General features: G+C 45.6%; 1 protein-coding gene across 5 annotated transcripts in view; it reads left to right on the top strand.

Annotated features, from left to right (window-relative positions):
• Nucleotides 1–17,171, top strand: part of SMAD9 (SMAD family member 9) — a 72,361-nt gene that overhangs the window by 19,068 nt on the left and 36,122 nt on the right. Inside the window, exon 2 of one of the 5 annotated variants that reach the window (XM_051831792.3) lies at nucleotides 14,446–15,368. The exons of the other annotated variants lie outside the window; for them this stretch is intronic. The gene's annotated coding sequence lies outside the window, so the exon portion shown is untranslated. The remainder of the gene's footprint in view (nucleotides 1–14,445; nucleotides 15,369–17,171) is intronic. 5 annotated transcript variants of the gene reach the window in all.

The raw sequence follows: 17,171 nt of genomic DNA on the forward strand, positions 1-17,171 counted from the left end.
TTCATGGTTGTCAGTGTAAAATTACATCATTTCAACTCTGTTTTGTAACTATGAATTACTTTTTGTTTTGGTCAACATAAAATTAATAAGAAACAGCAATTCTCTTTCTGTATAAGCACTTATGTCTGAACCTGTTTGCTTTTTGCTAAAGTGGGTTGAAATAACCCTAAATTACAAAGCTTCAAGCTGGCCAGTCAAGTGCTGTTTCTTTAAGGTGAATTAATATCTAAATATGGAAGCCGTGATGTAAATCCTGCTGTGTTCAGCCTAAACAACTGCACTGGGTAACATTCCATAGGCTAATTTAAGAAACAAAAAGCACTAAGTTTTCTATGCTTAGAATTCAAAATTTAATCTATGTGTAGCTATTAGTAGAATAAGCAGAACAAGTTCTCGGTGAATATTTAAATCCACATTCAACAGGTGTATCTCTGGAATTCCATTTCCTTTTTATTTAAACATGATCCAAGTTGAAAAGACCTGTGATCACTGAGCAGAATCACAATTTAAGAGACTCAGCCACTTGGTTCTCTTAACAGAGGGTGACAGGAATATTTGATAATCTGGGGACATTTTTGGTTGTCATAGGGTGATGGAGTGTGTGCTGGTGGCATCTAGTGACGCTGCTGAACATCCTAACATGCACAGTCCTTGCGCCCCCCAACACAAGTATTGGGCCCCAAATGTCAATAGCTCCGAGATGGAGACTCCTGCATTAGACCCTGTGATGGGTACTGACACGCACGGGAGCTTGTGTTTTAATATGGGATATATATATATATATCCAGATCACGTGTTGCTTGCGGTAAGAAGATAATTGGCATATTTCAGTACCAAGCATTGGGACTCATCAGAAATGGGGTGACCTGGGAACACTGGAGAAAGCGTAGATTTGAGGATTTAGGATTGATGGAACAGTAGAGGAATCTCACTGGTTAATCTGACTTAAGACTAAAAGGTGCTGTTGGAACTGACTGCAAGATGAAGGTCTTGAGGGGAGGTAGGCAGGTTGGAACCTCTTGCTACTCAGCCACTAAGGGAACATTGATAGCTATTCTAAAGCTATTCTAAGTGCAGGTTAAGATTTTATTGTACTTCTGTCTACTAAGAAATATTGTTAATTTAACAATAAGAACCATAGTTTACATGTCCTCTAAGTTTCCTTTTTATTTTAATTAACTGATTTATTGTATAATATTTGGTGTGTTCAAAAGAATATATGGAGCATTTATATGTTATGACAGAGGGGCTAGCATTGTGGTGCAGCAGGTTAAGCTGCCACCCGCACCACCGGCATCCTAAACGGCACTGGTTCCAGGCCTGGCTGCTCCACTTCTGATCCAGCTGCCTGCTAATGTACCTGGGAAAGCATCAGAAGATGGCCCAAGTGCTTGGGTCCCTGCACCCAGGTGGGAGACCTGGATGAAGCTCCTGCCTTTGGCCTGTCTGACCCCCAACTCTTGTGGCCATTTGGAGACATTTAGGGGGAGCCAGTGATTGAAGATCCCTCTCTCTCTTTCTGTCTCTGTCTCTCTGTAACTCTGCATTTCAAATATAAAAAAATCTTTAAAAATATTGTGCTGGAACATAATAAAACATATATAATCTGACAACAAGGTGTAATAATGAGATACATGATGTTACTGATCCCATGTCTTCTTTGTGCCACTCCTCTACTTCCTGCCTACAAGTATTTTTGTTTTTGACAGGCAGAGTTAGTGAGAGAGAGAGAGAGACAGAGAGAAAGGTCTTCCTTCCGTTGGTTCACCCCCAAAATGGCTGCTATGGCGAAGCCAGGAGCCAGGTGCTTCTCCTGGTCTCCCATGCGGGTGCAGGGCCATCCTCCACTGCACTCCTGGGCCACAGCAGAGAGCTGGCCTGGAAGAGGGGCAACCGGCACTAAAACCGGCGCCCCGACCGGGACTAGAACCTGATGTGCCGGCACCGCAGGCGGAGGATTAGCCTAGTGAGTCTCGGCGCCAGCCTGCCTACAAGTATTGATGTCGTGAATTTTGTGTTTTTATTGTGGGATATATGTGTGTATCTCCATGATATTTTATTTTTATGTTTTAACCTTTATAAAAATGGGTTCACGGTCTCTGTGGTCTCCTAGTCTCTGTTTCTGTTCATTTAATGTATGCTCCTAAGATTAATCCAAGTTTGTGTGTATAGTTTGTTACTTATAATATCCCATTGTGAGATTATTCCATCATTTATTCATCCTCCAGTTGATGATGCTTGAGTTATTTCTGGATTTTTGTTTATTTGAATAATAGTGCTTTGAATATTGTACCATATGGGATCATTTCTTTAGAGAAGTGTCTGTCACTTTTTGGAGAGCTATAACCCACCAGACTTCATATACAGATCATATGCTCCATCTCTTACCCTCTCTTTTTATCGCTGTCTCTCCCTTCAAAAATTTCAAGAATAATGCCTTCTCCTTGCTATGAATAATAACTATGATAAAATCCAGTTTGTTTATAAAAATGCAGTCTGTTTCTAAAGATGCCATAACTTGATTTCATTAATCATTTCTACCTGAGGCCTAAAGACTAGTGTAGGTTATACACCAGGTTGTGGGATGACTAGGTCTTACGGTGTGCAAATTGCAACTTTACAAGGCAATGACAGTTCATTTCCAAGATGCTTGATCTGGCTATTCCTCCCAATTCCTGGGAGTCAAACTGTTAGAAACATTTGACAGTTCAGACGAAATTAGGTTTTCCACAAGAAGTCTATTGATTTATATGAGGACATATTACTGACTTTTACTTATGTTCTGATTTTATAACTAAGCATTTCTAGTCCAGCAAGCTGCCAGCATCCTAGAAGACAGGAACTCTGAGTTACCCTGTATTCTGTTTGTGATTGCATATAGGAATTTCTTCACATTTTCTTTGCTTAAACTACATCTTGCTTATTATTCTCTTTGCTTTGCTGCTCAGGCTTGCAGCTATTGATCTGTCTCAGTTGTGGCTTCTAGCTTGGTTACTTTTAAGTGAGTCAGCACTGAAAAATTACCTACTAAGTAAAACTAATTATCTACTAAGTAAAACTTAAACCTACTGAGAAAATAGCTGTGTTGTTCCTGCTGTAGGACGTGACATTTCATTGTAAGAAGACAGATCTCTCATAGACAATTGGTGATGTCAATTTTAAGATTTCTTTAGGCCGGCGCCACGGCTCACTAGGCTAATCCTCCACCTTGCAGCGCTGGCACACCGGGTTCTAGTCCCGGTCGGGGCACCAGGTTCTGTCCCGGTTGCCCCTCTTCCAGTCCAGCTCTCTGCTGTGGCCCAGGAGTGCAGTGGAGGATGGCCCAAGTCCTTGGGCCCTGTCCCCGCATGGGAGACCAGAAGGAAGCACCTATCTCCTGGCTTTGGATCAGTGTGGTGTGCCGGCCGCAGCGGCCATTTTGGGGGTGAACCAATGGAAGGAAGACCTTTCTTTCTGTCTCTCTCTCTCACTGTCTAACTTTGCCTGTCAAAAAAATTTTTTCTTTATTTGAAAGGTAGGTTACAGAGAGAGAAAGAGATTTTCCAGCTGGTTCACTCCCCAGATGGCCACAATGGCCAGTGCTGGGCCAGGCCAAAGCCAGGAGTCAGGAGATTCGTCCTGGACTCTCATGTAGGTGGCAGAGGCCCAAGCACTCGGGCCATTTTCCGCTGCTTTCCCCAGGCCATTAGCAGAGAGCTGGATCAGAACTGGAGCAACCGGGGCATGAACTGGCACCCATATAGGATGCTGGCGTCAGAGGTGGAAGCTTTACCACTACGCCACAGTGCCAGCCCCAGTGATGTGCATTTCCAAGCTCAAATATTTGGTTAAACTGTTAGGCTGTTTGCTGAAAAGTTTAGGTTGATTTTGTAAAAATTTGACCCCTTCTAACAAGGCTTCATGGTGAAAAGTAGGTGTGGTTAGTGTGTGGGCCTTACCCTGCTGTGTAAGAATGTCTTTGCTGGGACTCTCTTTACTCTTGCCTCTATATGCTGGAGTGACCCCTCTGGACTTCTGCTGTGTTTCATGACTCCTTACGTGAAAGTGGACCGGCTCCTCTGGATTCAGTGGCTGACTCTACACAGGAACAGTGTTTGTTCTGCGGGTGGTCAGCTTCGGTGTTCGTGGGTCTCCTCCTGGTTGTGGTGATCGGCCCTGACCCTGTCTGACTTGCATGGCTGCAGCAGGCGCTAACCCCTCTCCAGTTCAACCTTTCAACTCAGTGGCACAGGCAAACCCAGTCATCCAATAAGGCCATTTTTTTGTATATTTCAACAACACTCTCCTCCTTGTTGACAAAAATATTTCCGACATGGGCTTGCACCCTGTCATCTTCTGTGTGCTTTTCTGGCTTGAGAAGGTACAGAGCTCATTACAATAGATGAGCTCACTTATTCCAGTACAGATTGAATTTTTTGTCTTGTTTTTAATTTCTGGAATTCTTCCCCAACAGTGAGAACTGAAGAAGCCCTTTCTTGTGCTGGGGTAGGGAAGGCAGCACGCAGTTCAATGGAGTTGAAGAAGTGGATGCATTTGCAGGGCAGAAATACTAGGACTCCAATGGATGCCGTGTCCTCAGTTGCACTGTAGCTGCCTTTTCAGAGGGTCCCACTTGGGGAAAATGCAGAAGGTGAAGCAGCCCAAGCTCATGTCATGCAGTCCTTTCAGCCCCGGTCTAGGGCACTGGGGAAGCTGTCCTGTGGGTGCCAGGCCCAGTGCAATGAGGAAGAAGCCTTTGCTTGTGTGTAGGCCAGTACTTCTAGACTCACTGCAATGAAATCACTCTGTTGCCACTTGTGTTTACAATACAAACAAAATAAAGCAACAGGTTCACCCTTTCCCTCAGTAAAGAATTTAGTTAGACCAGAATTAGTACCCCCCAACACCAACATGTATTTTATAATGTTTTTAGGACTGAATGTTTGAAGTGGGTTAATGGCATTGAGTCCTGCCTTAAGAGTTCTTTTCCCTCAGGTAGTGAAGATTTTGAGTCCGGGGAACTATTGTACAGGGTTGGCACGTGGAACAGCACCTAACACCAGGGAGAGACTCCATAAGTACTCAGAGACTAAATCTAAGAATGAATGAACAATCTGAGAAGTACTTCAGGCAGGCTTTCTGGAGGGATTTCTTTTTTTGTGCTCTCTTTCCCATCCCCACTCTGCCCTCTGGGCATTTCCCAGAGGATATTTTTTTAAGGTCTTTTATGAAAGAATATCTATTACTAACCGCAAGGAAAGATGGTAAAGTGTTTTTGGTCACAAAACGTTCCATTCATTCTTCTCAAGATTTTTATTTCTGGTCCAGCCTTTTGGTACAGTAGGTTAAGCTGGTGCTTATAACACCAGCGTTTCATATCAGAGTGTGGGTTTGAACGCCAGCTGCTTTGTTTCCAATCCAGATTCCTTCTAATGCACCTGGGAAGGCAGTAGATGATAGCCTAAGTACTTGGCCTCTTGCCAAGGGAGGGAGACCAGGATGGAGAGCCTGGCTCCTGGCTTTTATGTGGCCCAAGCCTTGGCTGTTGTGGCCATTGGAGAAGTGAACCAGTAGATAGAAGATTATTTGTCTCCATCTCTCCCTCTCTGCCTGCTGCTCTAATTTTCAAATTAATTAATTAATTAATTAAAAAATTTGTGTTTCTTGGACAACCAAAATGTGAAAAAGGACAAGTGGAATATCAAGGGTTGGCCGGCGCCACTGCTTCCTGGCTAATCCTCTGCCTGCAGTGCTGGCAACCCGGGGTTCTAGTCCCGGTCGGGCCAATGGATTCTGTCCCGGTTGCTTCTCTTCCAGTCCAGCTCTCTGCTGTGGCCCGGGAGTGCAGTGGAGGATGGCCCAAGTGCTTGGGCCCTGCGCCTGCATGGGAGACCAGGAGGAAGCACCTGGCTCCTGGCTTCGGATTGGTGCAGCATGCCACCTGTGGTGGCCATTTGGGGGGTGAACCAACGGAAGGAACACCTTTCTCTATGTCTCTCTCTCTCACTGTCTAACTCTGCCTGTCAAAAAAAAAAAAAAAAAAAAAAAAAAGAAAGAAAGATCAAGGGTTGTATTATCATTGTGAACTACAGGGTGGAATTAAGGGAATTAAAAAAATTTAAATTTTAACATAGGAATTGCTTTTAATTTTGTTTATTTTCTAATTTTTTTTTTAATTTATGAGAGATAGGGTCAGAGACCATTGGAAATCTTCCATCCCCTGTTCAGCCGGGGCTGAGCCAGGCTAAAACCAGAACCCTGGAACTCAATCTGGGTCTCCCATGTGAGTGGTAGGGACCCAAGTGCAGGAGCTTTATTTGCTGCCTCCCAGAGTATGCATTAGCAGGACACTGGGTTAATAGCAGAGCCAGGACTCCAACTTTGATATGGGATGCAGGTGTTGCAAGCAGTGTGTTTTTTGCACCAAATATTTACTTGTAAAAATCTATCATCCCTCCCTCCCTTCCTTCCTTCCTTCCTTCCTTCCTTCCTTCCTTCCTTCCTTCCTTCCTTCCTTCCTTTCCTCCTTCCCTCCTTCCTTCCTTCCTTCTCTTTCCTTCTTTTGCAAAGAGATGGAGAAATCACAGATACAAAGCTTCCCTCTGCTGAAGCATTCCCTCAGTACCCACAACAACCCCCAGCTGGGGAACCTGGAACTTAATCCAGTTGTCCCATGTGGTTGGCAGGGAACTGACTACTTGAGCATTCACCTACTGCCACATAGGGTCTGGTTTAGCAGGAAGCTGGAGTCAGGAACAGGGCAGGATCATTGAACCCAGATACACCAATGTGGGATGCCCAAGGCCAAACACTACCCCAGGGAGTTAAAATGTTTTTGAATGAGTCCCACATGCATGGCTTGTGCGCTGTCATATGAGAGGTTCCGAGTGAAAACCACATTTTGCAAAACCTGTTGTACCCTCTGTGTATCGTGTGGTCAGGATGCAGTGCTGTTGCCATGCTACCCGCTGACATCTTCCTACTTGGGCTGTACTGTGTTTAGTTTTGAGAGAAGGGAGAGGGAGCAAGGACTTGCATGTGTGTTGGAGGGGAACTCATTTCTCTTGTTCCTGAACTCTACTCAGGGTTAAGTAAAATGGCATCCACGCTGTCCTGAGGTGACTTTACAACACTGAGAAGTTCGAATGTGCCTAGTTACTGACAAAACAAATTTTAAACACTCACTTAAAAAAAAAGAGAGAGAGAGAATATCCCTTTTGCGGATTTGAGCCCAGCTATTCTATGTGGATATCATCTGATATTTGGAACTCTACAGCTTATCTGTTTTGTGAAGAACATACTGGTAACATTTTGAAAAATGGTTCATTGAATTCGGCAGTAAAATAATACTGTGTTGTTTTCAAAAAAGCTGGAATGGCGGTAAAAATCTTAAAGTTTTAAGTATGTTTGGTGTTTTGATGGGCAAAAAGTTTATAAGATAAAGTGTCCCCCAAACTAATTTGATTTGTTTTGCATTTGGGAACAGTGGTGTTCTTTAGTACCCAACAAAAACATTTAGACAGTAAGATGGCACAGTACATTTTTAAAGTTAAAATTATATTTTGAAGTAGAAATGTAAAGTGAGAGCTTTTAATTCTACTGAAGGGTCTAGATTGTTTCTGACCACAGAATTAGATATGTCTCTAGCAGGAAAATTTGTAAAGCTTGGTAGTTGACGCCAAGGACTGCAGTGGAAAAAGAGCCTGGTAAATGCTTATTGAGTGAAAAGCTATTTATTCCTGAAAAAGATGTATGTGAATCAGATTGTTGTACATTGAATCATAGTTGTACATGGTGTATGACTCATTTTGTAAGATAAATAATCTTTCCCAAGTTTATATTTGTGGCAAACCCAGATTTTTATGGATCAGACTTGCTTGCAGCAAGGACACCTTGTGTTTTCTAAGATTTGGTTTATTCTTTTTGAGGTTGCTAAGGTACAGAAAGTTTGGTGTTTTTTGTTAAAGGGCAATAGTTATCCACCAGTTTATAAACAATTCAGTAAAGATAGATTTCTAGGGTCTACAATTTGTAATTGATAAATCATTCATGCTGAAATCCTTGGCCTTGATTCTTAAGAATGTGGGATGTTTTATAAACACATTAAGAGTTACAAATATACAAAGGAAGAAACAAAGAATTGCATTACCAGAAACACAATGATATAAATATCTGTATACATGAAATTTCAAGGCACATTAATACAAATGAGCAAGCATTTTGAGAATGCAGTCTATATTAAGAATGAGCTCTGAATAAGAGGATACTATGTTTCATGCAGCCCTTTTTGGGTTCTACTGTGAGTTAAAGGCCCATTTTGGTTCTGTCACTTGGTTTTGCTGCTGAGTTCTAGGTGTTGAATTAACTTTTAAGGTAAGTCACACCTCCTGATGAATGGGTTGTCCATGGAAGCATGGGACTTATTTTGGGAGTGAAAGAAACACGGAGGCACACTTAATAGAGTTAGTAGTGCACTACTTCCTAAATGGATATCAAAACTCATCTTCCTTTATTCTCAGTGAGAGATGGACCAAGGAATGTATGTACTGCTTCACACATGTTGAGGAAGGGTGGGTGAAGTTCCATCTCCATTAATAAAGAGTTTACTTAGGAAGAGATTCACTTACGCATTTTCTTCTGAATCAGAAACAATGCTTACAAGAACAACGAGTGAAACATAACCCCTTCTGCAGCCCTCTTCTCAGTTTTCTGTATGATTTTGCTGACTTGGGAGCGTTTTCCAGTTGGTACAAACTACAAAGTGAAGTATCTTCCACCCTTTTCTCCTCCAGTTACCGTTTCCTGTCTGAAGGCAACAAGTGTGGTCTGTTTTCTTCTTTTTAAAGATTTATTTGAAAGACAGAGTTAGAGAGAGAGAGAGAGAGAGAGAGATCTTCTATCTTCTTCTATCTGCTGGTTTACTCCCCAAATAGCCACAACATCTAGGTTTGGGCCAGGCCAAAGCCAGGAGCCTGGAACTCCCTCCAGATCTTCCACATGGGTGGCAGGGGCCCAGGTACTTGGACCGTGATCTACTGCTTTCCCAGGTGCATTAACAGGGAGCTGGAATCAGAAGTGGAGCTGGGGCTTGAACTGGTACCCTGATAGGAGATGCCAGCACTGCAGGCAGCTGCTTAACTTGCTGTGCCATGGTCGGTTTTTTTGTGCATCCTTTCAAGGCTGTGAAAGTAATGATCTCCAGTCCCTTCCCCTGAGCTATTATATATAAAGGATTCAAAGGACCATGAACCTATCACCTGTCAAATTTCTTACCAGTTCAAATTTCTTCTGGCTTCCTCACTTCCAGGTGACTGAGTGATGTACTCATCATCACAAGGAGTGTTTAGGAGTGTTCATTTTTTTCCTGCTTGAGGGCACTGCCTACTTTACTAGAAATGTGGCCCATTTGTGTTTCGAGACATTGAGACTTGACTGTAGTGATATTTCTGTGCCCGGGTTGACTGCTTCTTTCTTCAGCTTTGGTCTGTCCCTTGTGTCATAGAACGGGGAAGAGAACCCTGAATTGAGACTGAGCAACCTAAAAATAAGCAGTGCTGGTTTTTCAGGACTAGAGCTGTTTCCTGAGGCCCCTGGGGGGATTGGGACCCTGGCTGGCGATGGCTATGATGGTCTCCCAGGCCATGTAGGAGCTTGCCTTTTGCTTTCTTTCCCACTCTGACTCTGCTTCCCATCTTTTCCTTATGTATCATGTCTCTCACCCCACCTGCTCCTAATCTCACTAACCTCACCTCTTGGTCTCACCTTCCTCGTGGGCAAAGGGGCCTGTGTCCACCTGCTGCACTCTCCACATTCCTTTCTGTTGCCCTTCCCCCATGTGAATTCTCCTTTTCACTAATTTCTCTTCATCTGGGAGATGCCCTCTAGAATACCCGTCTTTAAAAGGAAGACAGAATACACTATGCTAATCCTACCTCCCTACTACTGCCTCTGCCCCTGCAGGGTGAGCTGCCCACCACCCCCACCGCACCCATGTTCCTCTGTCATGTCTTCTGTTTGTCAGCTCTGCTTCCTCCCCCATTTTTTAAAGATTATTTATTTTGAAAGAGTTACAGAGAAGGAGAGACAGAGAGAGTGTCCATCTGTTGGTTCACTCCCAAGAGGGCCACAATGGCGGCAGCTGAGCCAGACTGAAGCCAGGAGTCAGGAGCTTCTTCCAAGTCTCCCACGTGGGTGCAGGGGGTCAAGCACTTGGGCCATCTTCTACTGCTTTCCCAGGCCACAGCAGAGAGCTGGATCAGAAGTAGAGCAGCCAAGACGTGACCCACACACCGGCACCCATATGGGATACTTATATCACAGGCAGTGTCTTTTTTTTTTTTTTTTTTTTTTTTGACAGGCAGAGTGGACAGTGAGAGAGAGAGACAGAGAGAAAGGTCTTCCTTTGCCCTTGGTTCACCTTCCACTGGCCGCCGCGGCCAGCGCTCTGCAGCCGGCGCACCGCGCTGATCCAAAGGCAGGAGCCAGGTGCTCCTCCTGGTCTCCCATGGGGTGCAGGGCCCAAGGACTTGGGCCATCCTCCACTGCCTTCCCGGGCCACAGCAGAGAGCTGGCCTGGAAGAGGGGCAACCGGGACAGAATCCGGCGCCCCGACCGGGACTAGAACCCGGTGTGCTGGCACCGCTAGGCGGAGGATTAGCCTAGTGAGCCTCGGCGCCAGCCACAGGCAGTGTCTTTTTTTTTTTTTTTTTTTTTTTTTTTTTTTTTTTTGACAGGCAGAGTGGACAGTGAGAGAGAGAGAGAGAAAGGTCTTCCTTTGCCGTTGGTTCACCCTCCAATGGCCGCCGCGGCCGGCGCGCTGTGGCCGGCGCAGCGCGCTGATCCGATGGCAGGAGCCAGGAACCAGGTGCTTCTCCTGGTCTCCCATGGGGTGCAGGGCCCAAGCACCTGGGCCATCCTCCACTGCACTCCCTGGCCACAGCAGAGGGCTGGCCTGGAAGAGGGGCAACCGGGACAGAATCCGGCGCCCCGACCAGGTCTAGAACCCGGTGTGCCGGCGCCGCTAGGCGGAGGATTAGCCTAGTGAGGCGCGGCGCCGGCCTCACAGGCAGTGTCTTAACTCTAGGCCACAATACCAGCCCCCTTCTCCCCCATTTCATTCATTCCCCCTGTGAACTGCCAGTATGACCATTCAAAAAGATAAGTCAGATCATTCCACTTTTTTGCTTTTAAATTTATTTTTAAATTTTTATTTCAGAGGCAGAGAGAGAGAGAGGGAGAGAAATCAAGCCGGGGTGGGAATACAAGCAGGGAACTCAGTCCAGGTCTTGCACGTGGATATCAGGAGCCCGACCACTTGATTCATCATCGCTGCTCTCCAGGGTCTGCATGAGGCGGAAGCTGCAGTCAGGAGCCGGACCTGGGGATCAAACCTAGGCTCTCTGATGGCAGATGCAGTCATCTGAATGGGTTTTTAGACTCATTCAAAGGCTGTCCTTTTCACTTAAAACCCTTTTCCTATATGTTGCCTTCAAGTTCCAGCATGGGCTGCCTCCAACCCACATCTCCTGTCTGTCACTCTGGCCCACTTGTCCTTGGCTGCAGGCTTTTTCTCTTTCAGTTCACTCCCCAAATGCCTGCAATAGCCAGGGGTGGGCCAGGCTGAAGCCAGGAGCCCTGAACTTCATCCCATTCTCACACGTGGGTGGCAGGGACCTAAGCACTTGAGCCATCATCAGCTGTCTCCCAGGCACATTAGCCGATAGGTGGATCAGAGGCAGAGAAGCTGGGACTCCAACCAGGATCTCTGATAGGGGTTGTCCCGAGTGCGAGCTTCACCCACTGGACCATGGCACCTGCCCCCAGTCATGTTTCTGAGCTCTGGAAGGGTGAGGGCCATGTCTGCTTTGCTCCCTACTGAGCAGTAGCTGACAATGGGCACCTGTGGGTGCATTTGTTGAAAATGTGTGGTCGACAAATGCGTCTCATCTCTGGCCCAGGGCTGTTCCTTTCCTTTAGGGTACAGAGCCAGTCCCGTGGTACCACAGGTTTGTTTAGGATCTCAGCATTTTGAGATTGAGACGCCGTTGGATGCTTCTGCGTTACCTTTGTGCTTCCTCGCTCACTTCTCCATCACGTTCTGTTTCAGTTCAGCTCAGACTCGGCCTTGGGTGCAGTGGGCCCTTGGCAATCCATGTAAGCCTGTCTGGGGAGAAGCCCAGTGTACCCTCCTCCCATCTCCTTTGGGAGTGGGATTATGGTGCAGTGGCCAAGAGTGAGGACCTGCAGCCAGACTGCCGGGGCCTGAATCTTCGCTTGGTAGTTGTGTGACCCTGGGCAAGCTCCTTCATCTCTGTGTGCCTCGGTTTCCTCATACTTGTGAAATGGAATTTTTTTTTAAAGATTTATTTATTTATTTGAAAGTCAGAGTTACACAGAGAGAGGAGAGGCAGATAGAGAGAGAGAGAGAGAGAGAGAGAAGTCTTCCATCCGATGGTTTACTCCCCAGATGGCTGCAACGGCTGGAGCTGAGCCGATTTGAAGCCAGGAGCCAGGAGCTTCTTCCAGGTCTCCCAAATGGGTGCAAGGGCCCAAGGACTTGGGCCATCTTCTACTGCTTTCCCAGGCCATAGTAGAGAGCTGGACAGGAAGTGGAGCAGCCAGGTCCACCCATATGGGATGCCAACACTTCAGGCCAGGGCGTTAACCTGCTGCGCCACAGCACCGGCCCCTGAAATGGAATTTTTAAAAAAATATTTGTATTTATTAATTTAAGAGGAAGAGTTATAGACAGAGAGAGGGAGAAACAGAGAGAGAGGTCTTTCATCTGCTGGTTCACTCCCCAGATGACTGCAACAGCTGGAGCTGTGCCAATCCAAAGCCAGGAGCCAGGAGCTTCTTCCGGGTCTCCCACGTGCATGCAGGAGCCCAAGGACTTGGGCCATCTTCCATTGCTTTCCGAGGCCATAGCAGAGAGCTAGATTGGAAGTGGAGTAGCCAGGACTCGAACCAGAGCCCATATAAGATTCCGGAGCCACAGGTGGAAGCTTAGCCCACTATGCCACAGCGCTGGTCCATGAAATGGACTTTTAACCCTATCAAGCTGTGGCTGTGATTGAAAGTGTGCACATCATGAGAACAGCCTGAGCCTTTCTCCCCTCTCCGGTGTTATCTCCACTGACCTCAGCCTTCTTTAAACAGTCATCCCCAGCACCTGTTCGTCACAGCAGCCAGCTGTTCTTTCAGCTTCCTCCACTTCCCTCTCTAACTTTCTCTTCTTTGACTGTCTTCTCATTCAGTAGTTTTTTGTTGTTGTTGTTGTTGTTGTTGTTCAGTCTTAGGGAACATAGGATCTTTGGAGAATTTGAAAACAAAGTGCCTTTGGGCTGTCTGCCTGTGAGAAAATATATTTGCACAGTTACCCAAAATGAGCAGACAACTCAGAGATCTGCTGATGCCCCGGATCCTTCCATGGCTCCTGGAATGGAGCCTGCACTCTGAACTGCCAGCCCTCTGTCGATTTCTTTGGTGCTGTGGGCTGTGCTCCAGCCTGCAGTCAGATGCTGTGTAGGCCCCCAGAGTACTGGGACTGTCCTTTCACAGATGTCAGGGACCTCTGCATACAGGCAGCTGGAAAAGCCACCTCCTAGAATGAGAAATCACAAAGTCCTTTCTGTGTTGTGCAGCGGCATGACACTACCCTGGTACATGCATGAGGTAACCAGTGACACATTACAGCACTTACTGGAAACGGGTGAGAATGACAAGGAGGTTGAAGTGGAGACAAATTTAAACTCATCAAATTGTGTGGGTGCATGTGTAAAATTCAGCTTCTTTTAAAGTGTATACAGTAATGAGACAAGCTATATATGTGTGTCAGTGGTGATAACCACCATTTCTAGATGTTCTTTCAAATCTGTTTTTTGTACTTTGAAAACACCTGTTCCTGCTGTATCAATTACTGGTGCACAAAAAGTGATGTAAAAATAGTTAAGAAAACAACAATCCTTGAGGGGAGGTAACATGTTCCTTCGGTAAATGTATTCAAATCCTAAATTTGGTTAGTAAACCATTTTATAGAGAGAATACTGAGGTTTGGAAGAGTGTTTAAAAATCTGAAAAAATGGAATTAAAAAAAAGTTTATTTTGGTGCAAAATTTTTTAAATCCATGCATAGTTTTTTTACATTATGAATTTTTCATCAACTTTTTGAAGACCCTTCATATGCAAGAATTTCAAACATTTTTGCATCAAAAAACGCTTACCTTCTAATTCCATTTTCCATGAAACTTTTAAAAAATCTATTTATTTGAGGCAGATACATATAAACGAGAGAGAGAGCCAGAGAGAGAGCGAGCGAGGGAGCTCTCAATCTGCTGATTCACTCCCTGAGTGCCTGCACTGGGTGGGACTGGGCCAGGCTGGAATCAGGAGCCAGGAATCAATCCAGTTTTCCTGGGTGAGTGGCAGGAACCGAATTACTTGATCCCTCTCTGTTGCTTCCCAAAGTCTGCCTCAGCAGAAAGCTGGAATAACAAACGAGCCAAGAATTGAACCCAACCACTCCAGTATGGGACATGGGCATCTTAATTGACATCTTGCTGGTAAGCTAAATGCCTGCCTCCCCACAAACTTTTGGAAGGATCCTTGTACTTAATGATGGCCATGAATCACCGGGTCAAAGTCAGCGAGTATGAAAAATTGAAAGCAAACAGCACAGAATGACACAATGATGTTCCATGGTGGTGACTGTTTTTCGGTTGGGCTCTTGCCTAACAGAAAAGGGCTGCATGAGCCCCTGGCAGTGTGCAGCCTGCAGCGTGATGGAGGCCTCCTGGCTACATGGACGACAAGCAGTGCCTGGGAAGGACTGCCCACAGGCTCTGTGTGCGCTGTGCTTACGCACACTCCAGGGCACTTACTGACATCTATCTTCAACAGTATTTTTTTTAAGTTTTATTTTCTTCAGGATTAAAAAAAATCACCAGTTGAATCTTCCAAAGAGACCAAGGGAGTGGAAATCATCTTCAGTAACTGATAACAGGAGTTGGATTTAAATGGACAACTTAAAAATAAAAAAGCTCATATCTCGCTCAGCTGGGTAACTGCATTTTAGTGTGGAATTAGGCACACTGAAAGCATGGCGTGTGCATGTGGTCGGCACAGCTCCTCTTTTAAGTGGCCTTGTTTATTTTAAAAAACTCGAAGCTGAGAAGTTGTTTTGCTCATCCAGTTGGAGTTTATTGTGAGCCTTTGTGGTGCTGTTTTCGAGCTGCAAGTGTGCGAAGCTGGCCGTGAGTGAGCCTGCACTGCGTGCGTTCTCCATGCCACAAGAAGGGGCCTCTGATGGTCACCAGAAGGCGTTTGCAGACTTCCGGGGGTTCCGGACGCTGGGTGAAGCACCGACAAGTCATCTCCAACACAGGAACACCGTGTGTACCTTTCACTCTTACTCCTTTGTGGTAGTAAAGATAATACTGAAAAGAGAGGGACATCTGGAGAGCAAAGTGGGAACTGTTTTGTATTGGTGACATTTGTATGTATCAGTGGTGGCTGTGGAAATTAAGGTTTGCTTTTGTCCTGCCCTATGCAATGGGCGGTAAGGGTGAGGAGTGAAGGTCTCCGTCTCAGTCTACCCTGGAGCAGGCAGTGTAGCATCACCAGCGTGGAGTCCTGTGGTCTCTTGTGAAACATCCAGCCAGCAACCACAGAATCATAGAACCATCACCCAGACCCTCCCTAGAACGCTGAGTCCCACCTTGATTGGCAAATGGAGAAATCCTGGGGTCCAGAGACACCACAAAACTTGCCTAAGAGCATACAGTTGATCTGTGACTGAGGGTTACAATTCTCTTGCAAAAGTAAGGACAGAGATATGCAAAAAAAAAAAAAAAAAAACCTTAGGAAATTATCCAACCCAAGTCAATTGCTTTTTGAACTGTGATTTAAATCCTTCTAAGTGCATCTGAGTTCTCTTCTCAGGAATCTTTCTAGAACCCCCCGGGTTGAGCTAAGACCTCTTGTTCACAGGCCACCCCTTGTGTCCCTCTGCCTCAGGTCTTGTTCTATTTTGTAAGAATTACCATTACCTAGTTACATGTCTGTTTATAAATGCCCCACTCCATGCATCTTTCCATGGTGCTTCATTTATTGCTTATTTTGTTTTTTTCTACTTTATATGAATGAAGTAACTCTATAGGCTATAAGAATTGCCCCCTGACCTGTTTTTTTTAATGATGCCCCTCTGAGAGTGCTGTATTTTAATCATGGTAGGAGAGCTCCTAGAGTCAATTTGCATTTACATTTTCTGATGGTGGGAAGAATTTCTGAGCCAGGCTGACACGTTGGAACACCCATAGGCAGAGGAGCACCTGCACTGTGGATGCCCCTGGCCCCTGGAGAGAACCTGGGAAAGGAGCTTTGTTCCTCTGATAGCCAAGACATGATAGGAATGAAGATGGAAAAGCTTTTATGCGCCCTAAACTGCGCTGCCTAGAGGAATACAAACCACTGGCTTAGACAAGAACTTGTGTGTTAGTGAGATTCCAGGTTTAATTAATTTTTGACACTTAATTCTCTATTAAAACACATCAAACATGCACACAAATATAGGACATTATATCATGAACACCCACATGCTCGCCCGTTACGTTTTAGTTTCTGATATTTTCTATTCTCTTCCTTCCCTACCCGGAGTCCACTGTGATGAATTTGGTGTTTATCATCTGAGATTCTAAATGTGGCTCTCCAGGGTCTCCCTCAGTGCAGAGGCCTCTGTTTACTGGGACGGGAGCAGGTCTTGCAGCAATAAAGTCATGGTTTTGGAGCCACTGTGAGGCTCCTGCAATGACCGCAGTGCGGCAGTGAGATCAGATCTCAGAGAGCCAGGCTTTTCAGACTCTAGATCTAGACTAGTTGGAGTCTCCCCAAGGGACAAAGAAGGCGGATGCCCTGAAAGTTGAGCGGTATGGAGTAGGAGTAGTGCTTTTCAAACGTTTAGGAAAATTTTATTCATTTGAGAGGCAGAGAAAGAGAGAGGGTCCTCCTATCCCCTGATGCACTCCCCGAATGCCAGCAATGGTTAGGTCTGGGCTGGGGCTGAAGCTGGGAGCTGGGACCTCATTCTGGGTCTCCCATGTAGGAGACAGGAACTAAATCACTTGAGTCATAACTGCTGCCTCCCAGAGTCTGCATTAGCAGGAGGCTGGACTCGGGAACCAGAGCCGGGTATTGAA

Source organism: Oryctolagus cuniculus, chromosome 9, assembly GCF_051225735.1.
Source record: "Oryctolagus cuniculus isolate XC-2025 breed Fujian yellow rabbit chromosome 9, ASM5122573v1, whole genome shotgun sequence".
In the NCBI taxonomy this organism is placed as follows: Eukaryota; Metazoa; Chordata; class Mammalia; order Lagomorpha; family Leporidae; genus Oryctolagus; species Oryctolagus cuniculus.